The 22,905-nt window shown below is 42.4% G+C and overlaps 1 protein-coding gene across 2 annotated transcripts in view; it reads right to left on the bottom strand.

Annotated features, from left to right (window-relative positions):
- Nucleotides 1-22,905, bottom strand: part of PDS5B (PDS5 cohesin associated factor B) — a 3,703,643-nt gene that overhangs the window by 367,503 nt on the left and 3,313,235 nt on the right. The gene's annotated exons all lie outside the window — the stretch shown is intronic.

The following is a 22,905-nucleotide window of genomic DNA, read 5'->3' as shown; positions in this document are numbered from 1 at the left end:
AAACTCTTGACCAAAAAGCTGAAGAGACTGCCCATGGACCTTGTGGAAAGAGCTCTAAAAGGCTTAGGCAAGGATCATCTTTTACAGTAGAAAGTCAATTATCCAAACTAATTGGGACCTAGGGTAGTACGGATAATCAAACACACAAATGAACCATATAAAAAACTTCTAAAAATGTTTTTGATGAATGTTAAACAAAAAAAAATAAAGCAAATGTACTGCAAGTACAAAATGGTACAGTATATTATTGTAGTACAAGCGAATACATACGTTTACATATTCAGACTTTATGATTTTTCCTACCCGAAAACTTTGGAAGGCTGCGTTTGGATAACTGACGTTTTGGATAATCGAGATTCTATTGTACTATAGACAAAGGAGATTCAATTGGTTAACAATCTGACCAGTGTAGCTTTAGAAACTGGTTTGCCGAATCTGTTAGGTGAGAAGGAAAAAAAAAACTGGTCAGTTTACCTGAAGTCCTTGGTTCTACGGAAATAAAAGCAAAGTTGTCTATGTATATCCAATAGATATAGCATGTACTCTCCCTTATTTAAAACTTTGGAAAGAAAACTGAGAGTTTATTCACCTGGTTAATGTTGTGCTCAGAATTTTCCTTAAGCCAAAAAGACAGCTTGGTCTGCAAAGGCACCCTGTCTTTGTGGAAAACCAGGTAAGGAGATTTGGAAGATAGAGCCTGCAGTTCAGATACTCATCTAGCTGATGGAATAGCAACCAGAAAAAAAAGTTTAAGCCAAAAATTTTAGACCTGCTCTAGCTAATGGTTCAGAGGAAGTTTGGGTTAAGGCCTGAAGCACAATAGTTAAATCCCAGAGTAGAAGGATCCTTTAGTGGAGGTCTGTGGAAAAAGGCCCCTTTAAGAAAGGCTTTACATAATTTAGAAGACGCTAAGGTAAGTTATTTTCGCCCAGGCGCCGACGCCATTTTCCTCAGTGTTTCTTGCCCCAGATGCCAGTAGCCCTCTTGCAGGCTAAAAATTTGGATAGATGCCAATGTTTCCAAATAGATAGAGGTAAACACAACAATAAGCATATATGTACATATATACAAACAAATACACCATAAAAGACTCCCCCCCAACAGCTAGCTATTAGGAGGGTAAACACCCTAGGAGTACCACAGAGGGGAAGGAGGGAGGGTAATCCTGACTGCAGATGCTATCCAGTTCGGACATCTACATTTATGGTAGGTACAAAACTGTACTATGTCCTTCATGGATGCATCTGCAGTCATAACAAGTGGGTAGAATACCATAGCCAACTAGGGGAGGAGGATAAAAGTAGATTATGGTGTGTTTAGGATCCCTTGCAGTACAGCAGTGGCAAACCCTGCTCGGGATCTGGAATATAGAGGCAAATTATAATGCTTGGCAAATGTATGCACGGAGGTCCAAGTAGCCGCCTCAATAATGTCTTTGGTTGCCACTCCTCGTAAGAAGGCTGTGGTAGTGGCTGTTGCCCTTGTAGAATGAGGTCTTATGTTCTATGGAATTGGTTTTCCATGGAAGGAGTAACAGTATCGTATGCAATTTCCTATCCATTTGGAGATTGTCTGTTTGGAAATAGCTTTTCCTTCCCTTCCTGTTGCATAGGCTACAAAAAGTTGGTCAGTCTTTCTGCTATTTTTGTTCTGTCCAAGTAGTAGCGTAGCTGTCTATGTACATCCAAGGTATGCAGTATTCTTTCCCTCTGTTTTGTGGGTTGGGAAAGAAGGTAGGTAGGTGGATTGCCTGGTTTAAAGACACTCTGGATACCACCTTGGGCATAAATGTAGGATTAGTCCTCATGGACACTCTATCTTGGTGGAAGATTAGGAAGGGTTGCACTGCCATTAAGGCCTGTAGTTCTGAAACCCTCCTTGCTGAAGTAATTGCCAGTAGGAAAGCAGTTTTCCATGACAGGTGTTGTAGGTCTGCTGTTGCTGCTGGTTCAAAGGGTGATAGTGTCAACTTTTCTAGCACAAAGTTTAAATCCCAAGCTGGTAATGGTGGTTTCCTTGGAGGTTTTACATTCTTGATTCCTCTGAGGAACTGCCTGAGCAAAGGGTGCGAAAAACAGGTGGATCAAAGCTGTATTCTGCTGAAATAGCTGATGCATGTATCTTGATGGAGGAGTAGGACAGGCCTGAATGAAGAAGTTCGGCCAGATACTCCAGAATGTTAGGCATATCTATGTTTGACACATCTTTTCCTCTTTCCGTACTCCAAATGACAAACCTTTTCCATTTTCCAGCATAGTTCCTTCTTGTTGAAGGTCTGCGTGCTTCAAGAATAATGTCTTTAACTCTTTGGGAAAGTTCTGGATTAGCTGCTGCTATGTGATGTTCCATGCAGTCAGTTGCAGCGCTTTTAGGTTTGGATGTATGATGCTGTAGTTGTTCTGAGTTAACATCAAAGGCATCAGGGGTATTGGCCACATATTGTTCCGAGACATGCTCTTCAGTAGTGGGTACCAGTGTTGTCTTGGCCAGTTTGGAGCTATCAGGATTATCCTTGGACGTTCTTCCTTGATTTTTAGTAGTACCTTGTGTATCAAAGGAAGAGGTGGGAATGCATATGCTGTTAGGCCTTTCCAGTTGAAGGAGAGTGAGTCCACTTTCCATGCTAGTGGGTGGAATGTCCTTGTGCAGAATTTTTTGAGCTGGTGATTGAGAGGTGATGCGAATAGGTCTATCTGTGGCATTCCCCATTTCTTCGAGATGGTCTTGAAGATGTCCGGGTGCAGCTTCCATTCGTGGGCATCCGAAGTGGTTCTGCTTAATATGTCTGCTAGAGTATTGTCTTTCCCCGGTACAAATATCGCCTGTAACTGAATGTTGTAGCTGAGTGCCAGGGTCCACAGCTCCAAGGTCATTCTGCATAGGGGGTATGAATGAGTGCCTCCCTGTTTGTTGATGTACCACATGACTGTGGTGTTGTCTGTCCTTATCATCAACTGGCCCTCTTTGAGAAATGGTTTGAACTTTTGGATTGCCAGTTTTACTGCATTTCTTTTAGATTGATGTGCAGGTGAAGTTGATCCTGTGTCCACAATCCTTGCACGCATTTGTTCAGCATGTGGGCCCCCCATCCTAGGTCTGAAGCGTCTGTTGTGATGGTCTGGCTTGGTTGACATCTGCGAAAGGGTAGGCCTGGGTTTGACTGGCATGCCTGAGCCCACCATAGGAACTCCTGTTTTAAGCATGGAATTAGTGGGATTTCTGTTTCTAGACTGTGTCTGTGTTGGGACCATAAATTCTTTAGGTACCACTGTAGTTTCCTCATATGTAGTCTGGCAAATGGGACCAAGATTATGCATGATGCCATGAAGCCCAAGGCCTGCAGAACTTTTCTTGCTGTTAACTTGTTCAGTTTTGTTAGTGCCAAGAAGTAAAGAGGAAGTTCTTTTGTTTTTCTGTAGTCAGGAATGCCATTTGTTGTACTGTGTCCAATTCAGCCCAAGAATGTCCTTGTTTGGGATGGTATCAGCCTTGACTTTTGTAAATTGACTGTGTATCCCAGTCCTTGTAGCAAGTAAATGACCCTTTGTAAATCTGTTGTCAGCTTGCTTTTGTTGTCCCCTTGTAGCAGGCAGTCGTCCAGGTATGGGTAAATTTGAATTCCCTGTAGTCTGCAATGGCGATTACTGATGCCAGGCATTTTGTGAATACTCTGGGCGCAGTAGATAAGCCAAAGGGCAATGCTGAGAATTGATAGTGCTCTGATCCTGCAAGAAATCTGAGGTATCTTCTGCAGATTGGTCGAATGGGGACGTGCAGGTATGCCTCCTTGAGATCTAGAGTTACCAGCCAAGACTCCTTGCCCAGCATGGGAAGAAGTTGCTGTAGGGTCAGCATTTTGAATTTTGGGACAATGATGTATGTATTTAAGGTGGACAGGTCGAGAATTGGTCTCCAACTTTTTTCCTTTCTTGGAACTAGGAATAGTCTGGAGTAGAACCCCTTTCCTTGTTCTGTTGTTGGCACTCTTTCCACAGCTCTCATGTTTGCTAACTCCATTATCTGGCGTAGAGCCTCTGTTTTTTGACTTGGAGGTAGATTTGGCATTCCTCTTTTGACTGGTAAAGTGTGGAAGTGAAACCGGTAACCTTGATCTATGGTTTGTAAAATCCACTTGTCTTTTGTTATGTAGTGCCAGTTCTTTGAAAATAAGGTTAACTTTCCGCCTAGAGGAGCTGCTATTTGTTCCCTGGTAGGCGGATTTAGGATTAAGTCACTGTGGTTGTGCTGATGTAGTAGCAGTGGCTGTGTCTGTGCCTCTGTTGTTACCTTGCCACTGTCGTCCTCTGTAGGCACCTCCTCTGGATTGGTTTCTGCCTCTGGAACGTCTATTCCTGCCCCTTTGAAATTTTGTGGAGTCAGGATAGGACCAATTTTTGGCAGGCCAGTTCCTGCTAAACCTTGGGGGTTGAACCTGCAAGAAATCTTTAACAGTTTGAACAGATTTTGCCTTTTCTTCCATTTTCTTCATAACCTGCTGGGCAGGTGTACCAAACAAACTTGTCTTGTCCATAGGAGCATCTAGCAACTTAGCTTTAACATGATCCGGTAAAGCTTGTTCCTTTAGCCATGCATGCCTTCTTATCACTGTGCCTGTCATGGCTGATCTAAATGAAGCCTCCAGTGCATCATAGCCACATTTTAAGGAATGGTTGCTAACCTGTTGTATGTTATTTACCATCTCTAATACATATTTCTTATCAAGAGATTCATCAGTGGTTAGTTTTTTAGTTAACTGATCAAGCATAAACTCTTGGTATTGTATCATGTGAAACTGACAGTTTAAAGCTCTAGCTGAGAGAGTAGCTGAAGTGTAGACCTTTTACCCCATCTGTCTAGTGACCTTGCTTCCCTTTCAGAAGGAATAGGGTTTTTAGCTGTGGTCGCGGCTACTGCCTTGGGACCCTGGGGTATAGTTTCTGGGTCTGCAAGTGGGGCCTTGTAAAGGTGGTGATGAGTATCTGGCACCCTGTAAAATCTGTCTGGTTTGGCAGGGGCTGGGGGTAAAGAATCTGGAGCGGAGCAAACATCATTGAAAGCATCATCCACCACAGAGAGAATAGGAGGTATAGCTAAGGGCCTCTGCTGTGGGAGGTGCAGAAAGGTCCTAAGTCTTTTTCTGGAGTCTGAAAAATCCTGTTGCTGCCATTGGAACTGTTCTCGCATGGCATGCAAGGTTTCTCCAAAGGAGAATTCTTCTGGTGGGGAAGCAGTTGGAATGGATTCTTCAGCATCAGAATCTTCAAAATTGGAGAAGGGAGCCTCAGGCTGGTCAGTTATGTCTGATTCATCAGCAGAATCATCAGAAGACACTGGCTCAGGGGGCTCTGGCCTAGGTCTCTTCTCTGGGGGCTGAGAGGCCCTGTCTGGGTGAGATTGAGATCCTCTAATTAAAGAAATTAAATCTTCTGCCAAAGAAAGCATTTGAGAACTAGAAGAGAGCCTGGATGTGGGGGGTTTTACAGGCACTGTTTTAGTAGTCTTGGCTGCTTTAGCCCTGGCGAAGGCCTTAATGGACATGGCAGCTGGAGGCCTAGCAGCACCACGTGCTGGGGTAGAGACATCCAAGGGGATGGTGTCTGATAAGTCAACCACCGTAGTGGGTAAAATTTCTGAGGTCGATTCAAGAGTTGTAGCAGGGGCCTCAGTTGTAAGAATAGGTTCAGCTGTACTTTGAGCAGTTTTCTTGGTTTCGGCCGAAACCGAGACACTCGCGGTTTGCTTTACCGTGGTTTCGGCCGAAACCGCGGACCGCGAGTGTCGGTCTTTATCTTTGCGTTTTTTGGGGGTAGTCGGAGGATCCGACGGCATAATGTACGCAAAATCAGAACCGAAAAACTGTTCTGCAAACTCCGACCGACGCCTAAGCGTTCGTCGGTTGAAAGAGGCACAGGCCGAACAGGCTGCTACGTCGTGGGCTGGGCCTAAACAAGGCAGACAGTAAGAGTGGAAATCTTTATGAGGTATTTGTTTCCCACAGGTTAAACAATTGTTAACTTTTTCTGACATCGGCTGAGGCAAGAAAGAGTCCCCAACGGGGTACTTAGCTTTAGAAGTCTTCGGTAGAAGTAATCTCTGGATCCGACCGACCGGCACTTGCGAACAGCTTCTGCTTCGGGCGCCACGCGGCAAGAAAGACTGGGGAAAATGGCGTTGGCTGATGCTTTTATACCCGAAGACCAACAGAGATGACGTCGGGTGGAGTGCGACATCAGCCGAAGCCGGACCCGGACTTTGGAATCCGGCCGACTGCGGGGCTGCCTGACGACAGGACAACCCACTTGTTATGACTGCAGATGCATCCATGAAGGACATCAGTATGATATAACCTCAGAATATAATTCGCTGCACCCAGGAATCTTTTGTTACAGATAGCCAGGCCCTTTGTTGCATAGGCAAACATTCCTCGACTGCCTCCAGAGAGTAACAATTGGGCCTCACTTCAGGAGTGTTGATGGAGCTTGTTCGAGACAGAATCTCAGAAGGCCTGGTTCTGAGGGCCTCAGTCTTCCATTTGAGCTCTCCACCCCCCCCCCCCGCCTCTGAAGGAGTCATCTCCATGTGAGTCTTGAAAAGGACCCTGGAATTTACAAAACCACATTTTCTACCTTCCCGTTGATTCCCTGAGAAAGGTCTTTGAGAAGTTGCTCACAAATGGACAGCATGTCCTTCAACATGGGACCAAATATGGAAGATGCATCAAAGGGAGAAATGATGAACAAAGACGTAAAGGGTTCTGCAAAATCACAGTCACATCAAGGCGTGTGTCCTAATGGCTATGCCTGAACCCACCTCTTGTGGGGTACCTTCCCCTTCAAGGGAGATCAGCCTAATAAACACATCAGAAATTGACTAGAGGGTGGTCAGTTGCAAGGAGACTATTTTGGTCCTCAGCAGATATGGACCCAGAAAGATATGAAAAGCTCTTTGGTCAAACTCTTTGTAATCTAGTAAAATGTGTCAGGTAATTCACTTACCTGAGGGCAAAGTCACTGAAGCATACACGCACTTACCAAATCTGTCCGAACCTCTGGGCTACCTGTTAGTGGGATGGACAGAAGAGCTCTGTTCTGTAAGCTCTTTTTTGGTGGCTGCTGCCAGAACCATGGCATCAACTAGGACCCCTTTGCTCTACTGTGCTCAGTCTTTAGGAGGAGCTATAATTTTATCAGGTTGTTTAAGGACTGGCTCTACAGTATCCGGCTACTTCCATGCCAGGTGAGAAACAAGATCTATGAGTTTGTCAGCTAGGGGGAAATCACCCATGTAGCAGTCGGGATGAACCCGAAAACATTCAGTAACATAAGCTTCCTCCTGGGATGGAGTATTAGAGGAACAAACCCCTTTTTGTTTTAAGAGCACTAGGATGTCTCCAAAGGAGACATCATCAGGAGGAGATATAGGGGACCCTTCCCCTTCAAATAAATCAGTGTCTTCCATGAGAGATTCCTAAGGGGAATCTAGAAGTCTTCTTTTACATGTTCTCTTCTGAGGGACTCCCTCAGTGGCATACCTCTCAACTCTCCAGGTTTTCACAGAATGTCCAGATTTTTGTCTCATACTTTTGGTCTGTCCTCAGAAAATTTGTGGTTTACTATATTTGTGCGTCAAATCAATGAGGACTGAATTCCCTAAATAATAACAAGCATTTGAGTTTCAGATTTCATGTCTTCAGAAAATGCATGGTAACACAAGATATTTTATTCTAGCAACTTTCTAACAGCAATATTTAATATTTGTCCCTATTTTTGAGGCTTTGTTCCCCCATTATTTATGGCATTGTCCAGATTTTTTGTGTTAAGAAGTTGAGAGCTATGTTCAGTGAGGTGGTCTGGGGAAGTATCAGAAGAGATGAGGATGTCCTGAGGGACCAACTGAAGACTTGATATGGTTGGCTGTCCCAATGGAATGGATGAATGAGACTCAGAGCAGACAGCTGAAGGAGGTAAAGTTGTCTATCCAAGGAAGGCAGGAATGTCACTTCCTTAAATGAAGAGAAGGCCCTCTTTACAACCTCAAAAACAGAACATCTGGGAGAAACAGAAGTCAACGACAAAGGAGCCGATAATTCCCAAACCATTGGCTCCTGCAACTCCACAAGCACTCTAGCCGAGGAAGGAGTTGGACCTGAGCTGTCCAGCACCAAAGCCCCAAGGGGAGAGATGATGGCTCAAAGCTTCAGAGTTGATCCCAACCTCCAACTGGACCAGATGCCGACATTTTGGATCCAAAAGACTTGGCGTCAGGTGAATCAGGGAAGTTATCAGAGTCAAAGAACAGACCATCTCTTGATCTGTTGAAAATACCCCCAAGGGCCTTAGATCTGAGGGCTTCAACACAAAGGGTTGGATCAGATAATGAGAGACCAAGTGGAAGTGGACAAAGGTTGTCTCATGGATCCGGTGGGAGTCGGAGCCAGGACTGTCCCAATCTGGATCTTAGCTCTGACAGATTTTCTCATTGTTCTATCCACATCAGCTTTGGATAAGCTTCTGGAAGACCTAACAGAAGATGTCTTGAATGACTGTGGAAGGGATCACTCCAAGAAGGATGAAGGGAGCTGTGAAGTGACTGGATGCAGTAGGAGCAGAGTAGTTCAGATCTGGGGACAATTAGATTTACAACCAATCAGACCCAACTTTTTTACTGGAGGCTCCGATGAAGGAGATGATGAGGAAGAGTGGTCTGGTAACCTCTTGTGTGACTCTTTATCCTTAGAAGCAGAACCTGGCTTCCACTTGTCTGGTTTCTTAGAAGAGGTTTGACCCCAGCTACAGAATCAAACAGAGTAGAAGGGAGAAGACCCTTGTCTCTATGATCAGTAAAAGCTATGGAATTCAACCCAGCACAAATACAGCAATCCGCATCCAAAAATAAGCGGGTCCTAAAGCAATATACATGTTAACTGTGGGTATATTGAGTTAAGGATTTTATGTCCACAGGTGTGAGGAAGCCAGCCCAGCTAGCTGGAACTTTGTAAATAATCATATGTCATTTGTGAATATTAATATGATTCATACGCTTGTCTTACAAATGTGAAAGAACTACATGTTATGTGGATATTAAACTACTGGTGCAGAAGTATGTGTTGAAATGGATGTTATGTACTGAGCTTCAAGAATGTAACCACAGTGTACCTTATTGGAAAAGAAACAAAATGTATATAAACTATATACCTGTGCAAATGTATGTTTTAATAGTTAAAGTTGGAAAGTACAGAGTTAACTTGCAAAACTTCAAGAAAATAAATTTAAATTGTTTACAATTGTGCTATAAAAGTTAGTTAATGCAAGGAGACAGGATGTTTAGAGATAGATGTTTTTCTATTGTCTTGAAACAGAAATAATTACTAGGTTTAAAATGTAAAACTGTAACTGTTTTACAACTTCTAGTTCTAGGCAAACGTCTGAGAGCTATGCACTTCTCACACAGAAATGCTAAAATTTTAAGTTTGTGTTAGCTTGGGAACTCAAGGCAGGTGGCAGAGTGATATAATCTGAAATGACCAGCAGTAATGTTTGATATTCATTTAAAAACTCTCTTAGAGAAAGACTTTGCATTTTGTATTTGTCTTTGGACCTGGAAGCATCCATCTTTAGCACTTCTGCCTTGATAATAGTAACTAACTAGGGTATGGTGATTTCTCTTAGATACAGATAGGAATACAGTGAAGATTAGTTTAGATGTTTTCTGTGTTTGAGAAGGTCCTGCGCTGCTGTTTTAAAATATTTCCTGTGATTCTGAACTCTGAAGTGACTGTGTCTGTTATTGAATATTGTCTTATTTTACTATTAAATATATTAAACATTTTAACTGTGGCTGGTTTGTTTAGAGATATTTAAGTCTCAGAGTACTTGCATATGTATTTGGTGACACTGTATGGGCCATTTCTAAATAGCCTTGAAAGTCTTGGTCACACTTACCATTTGGAAAATAGTAACATTACACAGTAAGACTGGTCACCCTTTGGGAAGGGGGTCTGGTGGCAGTGATAATTACCTTATGGTCTGGCAGAAGGGGGTATAGCTAGTAAAACCTATGCCAGCCTTTCCCAGGTGTGTGTTTGAGTATGAATCAAATCTCAAAGTGTATGTGTGTCAGCTACATGGCAGGGACACGAAGCACTGGCTGGACAGAGAGAGAGAGAGAGAGTGCTGGGTGGACTTGGCTTGGAACCTTGGCTAAAGACTCAACCCTATAGCTGTGCCAGTGGAGAGTCTTATTGGGGATCTGGAGAAAGAGGGAGAAACCACCCCCAGACTGACTGTGATCTCTGTGTGCTCTTAAGGGAAATTGTACTTTACTGTGTGTGTACTAGTCATCCTCTCAATGTGTACGTCCCTCACTTGTGCTAGTGGTGAGGATTGAGGCTACATGATTACTGGGCCAGTGCAGGGGCGTCACACCAGGTAATACACTTTTTACATCCGGTAGGCTTGTCGGCCATACTGGAAGACTACAAAATTAAGAAATTATTAAAACAACTATGTAAATAATTTTTTTTAAAAGAAGAAGAAAGAAGGAAAACAGTAATAGAAAGGAACCACCACCAAGAGAGGATCATAATGGACCTCATAAATAAAGACATAGGGAATTTGCAGACTTTGGATCCATCCCAGTTCGGCTTTGTCAAAGGCAGATCATGCCTTCTAAACTTGGTTGACTTTTTCGAAACAGTCACCAAAGCCATTGATGAGGGAAAGGCAGTCCATACAGCCTACCTCGATCTGGCGAAGGCCTTCGATACAATACCCCACTCGGGTATCATTGAAAAACTCATCAGCTTAAATGTTAACCCATACATCACAAGATGGGTTGCAAACTGGCTGAGTGACAGAACCCACAGGGTCAGAGTTGCTGGCGCCATGTCAGACTCAAAGCCTGACACAAGTGGTGTACCACAGGGCTCAGTCCTGGGCCCACTCTTGTTTGGCATCTACTTTTCCAAGTACAAGCAAACACAGGAGGGTTACGGCTGACAAAGTTTGCAGATGACTGCAAACTGGCCATAGTAGAAAACACATCTGACACAGATACCCTTCAGAAGGGTCTCACAGAAACGGATAACTGGTGCCAGAGCCATGGCCTAAAGTTAAATGCCACAAAATGCATAGTCAAACCCTTCGGAACTAACAAGGTTACCCCTAGCTACCAAATAGGTGGCAATCCACTGAGCACAGAAGAAGTTATCAGGGACCTGGGGACCCAGGTTGATAGTAGTCTGTCATTCGACACCCATGTAGCTAAAGTAGTTAGGAAGACCTTCTACATTGCCCACCTTATCATGAAGGGATTCTCATCTAGATCAAGGGAGGTCATAGTCTCCCTATACTCATCACTCATCAGACCAATGATTGAGTACAATGCCCAATTCGGAATGTATCTGACCTGACACTTGCAGCAGCTGGAGAGCCCACAAATGTTCCTCACCAAAAGGATAAAGGGTCTCAAACATCTGTCCTATGCTGCCCGACTGAAAGAACTCCAGGTCTATTCAGTCGCCACCGCTTGCTCAGAGGTGACCTTTGCCTAACATACAAGGCCATGTCAAACCCAGATTTGATGAATATGCTTCACCTCAAAAAATCTAGATCCGTCAGAGCCACAAGGGCGGGAGACTTAAACCTCGACACGGCTATTAATAGGACGTGCTGGAGGGATAGATTCATCACCCAAAGACTGCCTATGCTGTGGAATAAAATCCCGGTATATGTGAGGCAGAGCACCTCGCTGGCCTTGTTCAAGAGAAATCTTGACCAATGGATGGGAGATCGCAGATATACCCCAGGGATTACCTCAGTGTCACTGCTCAACAGAGGCACAGCAAAATAATGGGTATAGTTCCCCATACTAAAGGGGTGGCGTAAGCCACAAAACTATGGGCTAGGCTTGTAAATGCCCTCGGGCAGATAGCCTAGTATGAACCTATGAACCTAAGAGTGGAGGTGTAAAGGATACTCCAAAGAGTAAGAATACGTTTTCTTTCAATCAACAGCGTACAACAATGGCACTTAGAGAAGTACTGATAAATCAGTAGCAGCTAAAAAAAACATAAATTAGCTAAAAGATACTAGCAAAATTGGCAACGGAGATGGGAGAAAATAAGATTAGGTAAATGAATAGAATTTTTCTAAAATGTAACTCAAGAAAGTTTTGAAAATTAAGTCCCAAAGTTTGACAGCAACAGGATCCACGACTAAAGCTGACTGGCAGCAAACGAGATCTAAGGCATGTTAGGTTGGCAGGGCACTATGGGTAAAGGGAAGCCCTCGTGAGTTTTGGATCCGAGGATCTGGCAGAAGCAGCTAAGTCAAATTAGGGTCTTCAATCCAAAGCCATCAGTTGAGGAATGAATGAAAAACACATCATCAGATCAAATATCTACTATGGATGAGCCAACTTACAGGAAAAAAATATGAAGTAAATATCTGCGAGACATAATCAGCCATAGTCGGGAGCTTTTTTTTTTAATGAATAGAGACAACACTGTACACATTACAGAATTTTACGACAGCTGTAGTCAGTATGTTAAATATTGTCTGTTATAATTTTATTTGCTTCTTTGGTGATGATATAATGCTCACAGTACAGTTTTGTGAGGCAAAGATTTATAAGTGGCAGTGGGCTGGGGAAGATGTGAATTAATCAGGTCACAACCATTTAAGCTTTTCAGTAAAAAGTAGTAGTCTATTTCAGCATTTCACAACTCAAATGATCACATATAAACGATAAAAACTATGTATTAATCAGGCTTGACTGCATACGAAAATATACTCAGTTACTAAACTGCTTGTCCTGGTGATGGTCATTTGGTTCCAAGCTTAGAAGGGTAAAGAAAACATCCCCATTCTCACAACTGTCACCATCTCCTTTTGTATGAATCCTAAGTGCTCTCAAGCAAGCTAAGATATGAAGTCTTCCCAATGTGCCCAGTGACTGGCCTGAGGCCTTCTCCTAGTGGGTTATGGCAGGTACATCTCCTGTGGAAGATGCCTACACAGAATCCTCACAATGTGATCAAACCACCTCAGCTGATGCCTCTCAGCGTGGAGGAATAATGGCTGGACTTTGAGATCGTTAAGGAACGCCAGACTACTGACTCTCTCATGGACAATGAGACTAAATGCCTTGCATGTGTAAATCAATTCTGATCCCTATATGTATAATCTTACTCTCTTGGTCACGAACCAAAGCCCTTGACCAGAAGTTAGGATGGAGAAAAATACTAAGTTGTAAACTGAGAAGTTTGTCCTCTGAATCTGGGCTCACTACCCCACCACAGTCTGGTAGAATATGCTGCCAGTGCATTCATCCACTTTTTAATCAGCCAGTTCACCCTAACACTTCATTTTGGCCAACACCCAAAGAAATGTAAATCTCTGCCATTTTAACTCGTTGCTTTCCCTCACCTACACAGACCAAACCACTTTTTTTCTGGGTTAGATCTATGACCTTTGGCTTGGACATTACCTGGAATTTTATGCCCCATGTAGGGCCACCCTTAGCAAATTAGGCTGACAGGTGCCAGACAAATTGTGATTCAGAATGTTTCCATGAAGCTTCACTTAAATAATCAGAGATCCTCATATGGAACAGAAGCAATAGGACCCACTCCTGCTGCTAGGCCTGATGATGGTGTTTACCAGCAAGTGCCTGGTAACATGCTAACCTACACACCCAGCCAGACTCGAGCTTAAAAAAGCAAGGAGCCCAGTGCAGGCTCAACACCCAGGAGACAAAGGTTGAGAGGTTAGATGCAATGTCAATTAAATGGCACACAGCAGCAGAGAAAATTAAGCCAGACTAGACCCAAGACTTTAACACTGTTGAATCGGTATATTGCAAATTACACTTCTGAATTAAAAGCATCGCTGTTTTTACCTTTCATACCATCTCCACCTTAAACACTAATACTGTTAAGAATATTAACACTTGGCAATAATAAGTATACGATACAAAGACCAAATGTTTCAGCAGCTGTAGGTGCAAACAAGGAAGGTAGCCCCAAAAACAGTAAGGAAAATAATCAGTGGCCACTATTACAAAAAAGAAGTTATGCACTCACCATAACGTTCCAGGTTTGTAGTCCATCTCACCCTTCATTCTTACATATGGGATCGGAGCTGATCCTCGGCTCAACTCGGCCTATTTACAAGCTGGAAGTCTTCTAGTTGGCTCGTGGCTAGATAGGTATCCCATGGTGCACCAGTACAATCCCCAGATCTTGTTTGTTGCTAACTAGGAGAGAGAATAATGAAACACATACTAAAAGGTCTCCATAAAAAAGGATAACGTTTTTCTGTCTCCAGGTACTTCCAGGCTGGGGGTAAGCGGGTGGGTTCATAAGAATGAAGGGTGAGATGGACTACAAACATGGAACGTTATGGTGAGTACATCACTTCTTTATGTTCTGTAGTCCTATCTCACTTTCATTCTTACACATGGGACAACGTCCCTAGCGCCTTATTCCTGGGTGGCTCAAAAAAAATACTCCTGAGTTCCGTGGAACCAAATGAAGCTCTACCCCTGGAGGTTAAATCCAATTTGTAATGAGGAATAAAAGTGTGAGGGGTAGCACGCGTAGCTGCTGCACAAATATTATCAAGTGGGACCTTGGCTTGAAAGGCTGCAGAGGTAGACTGAGATCTGGTAGAGTGAGCCTTGATTTTAAAGGATAAAGGTCTACCCTTAGAACTGTAAACATAAGCTATACAGCTATAAATCCAATTACAGTGTGTCACCTTGGAAACTGGTAAGCCTGCCCTGGATTCAGAAAAGGAAATGAATAACTGATCTGATTTCCTGATTTCCTTAGTCCGCTGCAAATAACAACGTAATTGTCTATGGACATCCAGATGGTGAAAAGTACAGTTGTGTACACTTACCATAAATGTAGATTCTCGGGTGTATTCACTGTTGCAGTCATCGCATTTGGGTTATCTGCTTGCAGTAGCCCTCAGTCGGCCTGATTATCAAAGTCTTGGGTCCTGCGTCGGTTGCCGTCTCATCTTCCGTGACGTTAGGTAGTCAGGGGTATAAAGCAGCCGATGCCATTACATCAGTTTTTCTTGCCCCAGATGTCAGGTGCCCCCCATAATGGGAAGCAATTTTATATATGTATATATGTATATATATATATATATATATATATATATATACATATATATATACATATATATATATATATATATATATATATATATACATATATATATATATATATATATATATATATATATATATATATATATATATATATATATATATACATATATATATATACATATATATATATATACATATATATATATACATATATATATATATATATATACATATATATATATATATATATATATATATATATATACATATATATATATATATATATATATATATATATATATATATATATATATATATATATATATATATATATATATATATATATATATATATATATATATATATATACATATATATATATATATATATATATATATATATATATATATATATACATATATACATACATACATACATATATATATACATATATATATATATATATATATATATATATACACACATATATATATATATATACATACATATAAAGTGGGAACTTTAAAATTAAATTAGAATGTAGAGAAGCTCTGTGGCAGATTTTGCTAGGAGCAGATGAGTTCCCAGGCTTAAATGAAGCAATAAACATCAAATGTTTCCTGCAAGCATGTAGGTTGTGACTTTAATCTTTTTTAATTTAATCTGATTAATTTATTAGTCACACTTACAAAGTATTATTCTTTTTTGGATGAATGACATATTATATGTATTTTCTTAGAGTCAATTTTATTATATAATACCTTTTTAAGAAAATTGTTTACAGTGACATTAGTTTGTTACTTTTAAATAGATTAGGTACTAAGTTAAATGATAAATTGATAGTAGGTTATGGTTGGACTATTAAGTCATGTGATGGTTGATTTCTGTTATTTAAACCTGTGATTTTGTATGTATGGTGTATTTCTGAAGAAGTTCACAGATATTAAAAGTGAACGAAACGCGTAATTCAATTGTCTTTTTTTCATCGATCACAAGTCCTTGGCTGGCACTTTGGTTTTACAATATATATATATATATATATATATATATATATATATATATATATATATATATATATATATATATATACAGATATACACATATATATATATATATATATATATATATATACATATATATATATACATATATATATATATATATATATATATATATACACATACGTATATATATATATATATATATATATATATATATATATATATATATATATATATGTATATATATATGTGCAGTATCCATTCCCCTTTGTTCTGTGGATTAGAAAAGAAGGTTGGCAAATGAATGAACTGATTAAAAGCCACACTGGATACCACCTTGGGCATGAAAGAGGGATTGGTCCTGAGGGACACACTGTCTGCATGAAAGATGATGAAAGGCTCCACTGTCATAAGGGCCTGTAATTCAGATACCCTTCTTGCTGAAGTGATTGCTAAAATGAAAGCTGTTTTCCAAGAAAGGAATTTTAACTCTGCAGTTGCAGCTGGCTCAAAAGGAGGAAAAGTGAGCTTTTCCAATATAAAATTAAGGCCCCAGGCTGGAGTTGGAGCTCTCCTGGGTGGTCTTACGTTTTTGGCCCCTCTGAGGAACTGCTTGAGCAGTGGGTGAGAAAAGAGGGGTGGGTTCTGTGTTGTAATGAGCTGAAATGGCTGAGGCATGAATTTTGATGGAGGAAAAGGAAAAACCCTTGTGAAGCATCTCAGTTAAGTATTGAAGAATCCAAGGTAAATTGGGCGCTGCTGTGGACATCCCTTGATTTCGGTTCCAGGCACAGAATCTTTTCCATTTTTCAGAATAAGATTTTCTAGTACTAGGCCTCCTTGCATCCAAATTGACATCCAACACTTGTTTACTGAGAGATGGTAACGGAGAGATTAGGTAATTAGCCAGGCTGCCAGGTTCAGGGTTTGAAGCTGGGGGTGCAGAATCTGGCTCTCCTGCTGAGACAGCAGTGTATGGGTCTGAGGTAGGTGCCATGGGGCCATCTGTGACACACTGCACAAGAGGGGGTACCAGTGCTGGCATGGCCAGTCTGGTGCAATCAGTATCATCCTTGGTTTGTCCTGTTTGATCTTTAGTAGTACTTTGGAGAGGAGAGGCAGAGGAGGAAAGGCATAAACTGATAGATTTTTCCAACTGAAGGACACAGCATCCACTTTCCAAGCTTGTTTGTGGGGAGTCCTTGTGCAGAATTTGTCCAATTGGTAGTTCTGAGGGGAGGCAAACAGGTCTATATCTGGGATCCTCCATTTGCTGATCAACATGTTGAAAATCTTTGGTTCCAGTTTCCACTCGTGTGGGTCCATGAGATTTCTGCTTAGTTCATCTGCCAGTGTATTTAGTTTTCCTGGCAGGAATTGAGCTTGTAGATGCACTTGGTTGCTTAAGGCTGTGTTCCACAGAGCCATGGCTAGTCTGCAGAGGGGGGTAATAATGGGTACCCCCCTGCTTGTTTATGTACCACATAACAGTGGTGTTGTCCATCTTTACCATTAATTATCCTGGAAGAATGTGGTCCTTGAAGGCTGTCAGAGCATTCTGTACAGATAACATTTCTTTTTGATTGATTTGCAGGTGCATTTGACTTGGGTTCCATTTGCCCTGAATGCACTTCCCTGCCAGATGAGCACCCCATGCATAGTCTGATGTGTCTGTTGTTAGGGTTTGGGCGGCAGGGGATAGAGCGAATGGTAGTCCCTTGTTTTGGTGGCAGGCCTCTGCCCACCAAAGGAATTCTAACTGTAGGCAAGGCATGATAGGAATCATTACTTCTAGATCCTGAGAATGTTGACACCATAGACGTTTTAGATACCACTGTAGTTTCCTCATATGCAGTCTTGCATATGGAATTAGTAGAATGCACGAGGCCATGAACCCCAAGGCTTGCAAGTATTTTCCTTGCAGATAGCAGGGTTTTTGTGGCCACTAGTTTGAAGTACGTTGTCAAACAAATTTGTTTCTCTGGCATGAGAAAAGCCATCTGGGAAGTTGTGTTCAAGCTTGCTCCCAGGAATATAATTTTTTGACAAGGTACCAGATATTTATTTTCGTTTATGGTGTACCCCAGACAAGTTAACAGCTTTTGTACAAATGCCAGATGATTCAGAAGTATGTCCGGGCTTTCTGCCTGAATTAGACAATCGTCCAGGTATGGGTATATTTGAATATTTCTTTGCCTGCAAAATGCAATGACTGGATCTAGGCACTTTGTGAATACCCTGGGCACAGTAGATAAGCCAAAGGGCAGTGCAGAGAACTGATAGTGCATGCAGCCTGCTTTGAAACGTAGGTATTTTCTGCAAGATTCCCTGATTGGGATTGTGCAGGTAGGCTTCCTTTAAATCCAGTGTTGCCAACCGGGCATCTTTGCCTATCATGGGAAGCAACTGGTGAAGAGTTAGCATCTTGAATTTTGGAATCACCAAAAAGGTGTTTAGGATAGACAGGTTCAGAACAGGACGCCATGAGTTATCCTTTCTGGGTACCAGGTAAAGTCTTGAGTAGAAACCTTGTCCCCTTTCCTCTTCTGGTACAGTCTGAATAGCCTTTAATCTTGAGAGTACTTACTTTTGAGCCTCTGCCCACTGATTTGGGGGTAGATCTGGCCAACCGTTTGGGGTTGGTAACGTGTGGAAGTGAAATCTGTATCCTCGGGAAACTATGTTTAAAACCCATTTGTCGTGGGTAATGTGTGCCCAGTTTTTTGCTTGCAGAGCAATCTTTCCCCCTAAAGGAGCAGTCAGCTGAGAAGTGTTTGGAAGTTTTACAATTAAGTCACGGAGACAGCTTACCATAGGGCGGAGTCTTACTACTCCCTGATTTGGAAGCGGGAGCCCCCCACTGCTTAGTTCTGTGCGTACCCTGGGATTGAAACCTGGGTGTTCTGCTAGTTCTGGGTTTTAACTGAGGAGGCCTGGAAGACGCAGGAAAGGACCAATTTTTTGAGGGCCAATGCCTACTAAATCTAGGAGGCTGCACTTGTAAGAAATCTTTAACAGTTTGCATAGATTTAGCTTTTTCCTCCATCTTTTTAAGAACTTCTTCTGCTTTGTCACCAAACAGGTGGTCCTGATTTAAAGCAGCATCTAACAATTTAGTTTTAACATGATCTGGCAATGATTGCTCCTTAAGCCAGGCATACCCTTCTAAATACAGACCCAGTGACAGCAGCCCTGCAAGATGCCTCTAGTGAATCAAAACCACATTGCAAAGTATGTTTTCCAACCTGTTCAGCAGAATGCATTAAATCCTGTAAATCCTTATTTTCAGCACAATCAGGAATCAACATCATTTTCTGTTTAAGCAATCCAATAATATGCTGCTGATACTTTAACATATGAAACTGTCAATTTAAGGCCCTGATGGCCAAGGTTGCAGAGGTGTATACCTTCTTACCCCATCTATCCAGGGCCCTGGAATCTCTATCAGAGGGGGTAGGATTTTTGGCATTAGTAGCCTTAACGCCCTTGGGTCCCTGTGAAATGGTTTCAGGATCCGCAGTAGGATTTTTAAAAAGGAACGTGAGAATCAGGAACCCTGTAATATCTATCAGGTTTTCTGGGAGCAGGAGGTAGAGTGTCAGGGGCCAAGCTAGATTCCGAAAAGGCATCGTCAACAATGTTCAGCACAGGGGGGATAGCTAAAGGCCAGTGTTGGGGAAGGAGTAAGAAATCTCTAAGCCTCTTTTTAGAATCAGAGTAATCCAGGCTTTCCCAGTGAAAATGCTCCCTAAGAGTATGCAAGGTTTCACCAAAAGAAAAATCCTCTGGGGGAGAAGCAGAGGGAATAAAGTCCTCTGCATCAGAATCCTCACAGGTAGATAAGGGTAAATTCTGGTCATCAGAGGAGACAGAAATTTCAGAATTCTGGTCAGAAGTATCATAACAAAATTCAGTCCTAGGTCTCAGAGGGGGAAGGCTGGCTTCCCCTGTTTAAAGTAATAAGGTCTTCAGCCATTCTTATCATTTGTTTTTTAGGCATAGAGGCCTAACCATGCGGTCTGGCTGTTGGTTTCCTAAGCATGGTTCGAGTTTTAGGCCTAGAAGAAGAAGATGGCGTCTGTTTAATATGCAAGTCAGTAGGCCTGAATACACCCTCAGAAGCCGGTGCCTGCACAACGGCTCCGGACCCATCCAAGGTGGAGACATTCACAGGTTCCACAGTTGAAGCATCTCGTGGCATACCGGACTCCCAATGGGTCTCAGAGGCCTGAAAATCTGAAGTAGCAGGTATCAGGGGCTGCAAAAGCACCTCAGTGAGTACCGGCGAACTGGCGACTAGCTTAGGAGAAGCGTCAATGGCAGCTTTGGACCTAGGCGGCCTGTCTGTCTTTATCTTTGCGTTTTTTCGGAATGTCGGTAGTCGGGTGGCTTACCGAAGACATATCTGGATAACTGAACCGAGTACCAAAATATTTGGAAGTTAAAATGTATCGACGATGAATATTTCGTGGTTTAAATAAGGCACAAAACCGACAGCGAAGTACATCATGGTCAGGGCCTAGGCAAGGAATACAGTACGAATGGAAATCTTTATGAGGTATTTGCTTTCCACAAGAAATACAATTACTGACTTTTACTGACATCCGTTTAGAGCAAGACAAAGTTTCCCCAACGGGGTACTTAGCTTTAGTTGAAGACTTTGGTTCTGAAACTCTAAAACAAAAATTTCAGGAGTTGGCCGACCAGCAATTGCTAATTGCTTCTGCTTCGGGCACCACATGGCAAGAAAGACTGATGTAATGGCGTCGACTGCATGCTTTATACCCCTGACTACCTGAAGATGAGGTGGCAACCGACGCAGGACCCAAGACTTTGATAATCAGGCCAACTGAGGGCTACTGCAAGCAGATAACCCAAATGTGATGACTGCAACAGTGAAACACGAAGAACATCCTGTATTCAGCTGTGTTGAAATGATTTGGAAAGAACATCGGAAGCTCTATGGATTGATTCAAAATGGCATAGGAACAGACCTTGGGGACAAAAGAGGTATTAGTACAAAGGGACATCCTATCCTTGTGAAAAATCAGATAAGGAGGTTTAACAGACAATGCTTGCAACTCTGACACCCGTCTGGCCGATGTGATAGCCACCAGAAACAGTCTTCCAAGACAGGAATTTCAAAGAAGATGAATGAGAAGGCTCAAAGGGCGGAGAAGTCAATTTGGATAACACAAAATGTAAATCCCATGATCAACAGTTTTTTTGAAAAGGGGGTCTTTAAAGTGGCACCTTTAAGGAAGGTTTTGCACAGCTTATGTGACATCAGATTAGAATCTTGAAAACCCAAATGAAAGTTTGAAATCACTGCCAATTGAACTCTGACAGTGGCAGCCGCAGATCTCTGGTAAAAAAGCACAGAGAGGAATTCCTAAACCACTGGAATGGAGGCAGTGTAAGGGTTAACATTCATTTTCTCCACCCAGATACAGAATCTTCTCCATTTACTGGAATACAGTCTCCTAGTGGAAGGTTGATGAGAAGACGTAAGGAGTCACGGGAGGGTGAGAAGTCGTGAAGCCTGACTAGGGATGGAACTTGAGCAGCCACGCTGTCAAATTGAGGGTATGTAAGGGGAGATGAAGCGAACCTGACATGTGAGTCAACAGGTCTGGAGCTGGGTCCAGGATCCAAGGATCGTCCAGGAGAAGAGGACCGAGAAAGGGGAACCAAACCTGACGAAGCAAGTAAGGAGCAATGAGGATAAGTTTGCTTCCCAGCCATTTCACTTTTTGAATAACCTTGGGAATGAGAGGAAAGGGAGGAAAAGCATACATGAGACTCAGGGGCCAATCGTGAACAAGTGTGTCTCTCAGTGTCTCCCCTAGAGGGGGGATGAGGGAGAAGTAGCTGTTGCATTTGGCACTGATTGGACTGGCAAAGAGGTCGCAGCAAGGCTGTCCCATCTACGGAAAATCTGTTCCGCTGTTTCCTGTTTCAGAGACCACTCGTGAGATATAAGGATTGCCCTGCTGAGCTTGTCGGCTATCACTTTGGTTGTCCCTGGAATGTGCGTTGCCACCAGAAAATGTTGGGAAGCTATTGCCCATTTCCAAACTCCCCCCCCCAATCTGAGGCATCAGTAGTCACAGTAGCAATGGGTTGGTGAGGAACAAATGAGGTGCCCGTGGTTAACTGATTGGGTAGTGCCCACCAAAGGAGGTCCTTCTTGTAAGATTCTGTCAGCAGAATGGGATGAGATAATGGAAGGTGCTGAAAAGACCATTGGGACGACAGGAGCCACTGAAGAATTCTCATGTGTAACCTGGCTAGTGACACTAGTAATATGGTGGAACCCATGGTCCCTAGAAGCTGCAGAATAGTCTTGGCTTTGACCTTTCATAAGGGAAGAAGTCGTTGAATTTGAAGAACCAGATTCTGTGTCCTTTCGGCAGGAAGACGAGCCAACATGTCTACTGCGTCTATCTCTGCGCCTATAAAAATCACAGATTGAGAGGGCAATAAGGCAGATTTTTCCCAATTTATAGAAATTCCCAGCTGGGCACAAAGCTGAACAGTAGCGTCCCTGGTCTGAAGAAGTAGATGCCTGGTGGGTGCGGTCAACAGCCAGTTGTCCAGATATGAAAACACCTGGAATCCTCGACATTTCAGGTGAGCTGTCACTACTGCCATACATTTGGTGAACACCCTGGGGGCTGTGGTAAGACCAAAGGGCAGAGCACGAAACTGGTAATGACTGGCTCCAGATGGAAGCATAGATGACTCCTCGATGCCCTGTCCATTTTTATGTGGTAGTAGG

Source organism: Protopterus annectens, chromosome 5.part1 (assembly GCF_019279795.1).
Source record: "Protopterus annectens isolate FY-2018-M chromosome 5.part1, PAN1.0, whole genome shotgun sequence".
NCBI classification, from domain to species: Eukaryota; Metazoa; Chordata; order Ceratodontiformes; family Protopteridae; genus Protopterus; species Protopterus annectens.
The sequence above is the reverse complement of the archived record's forward strand: the minus strand, read 5'-3'. Positions and strand labels throughout refer to the sequence as shown.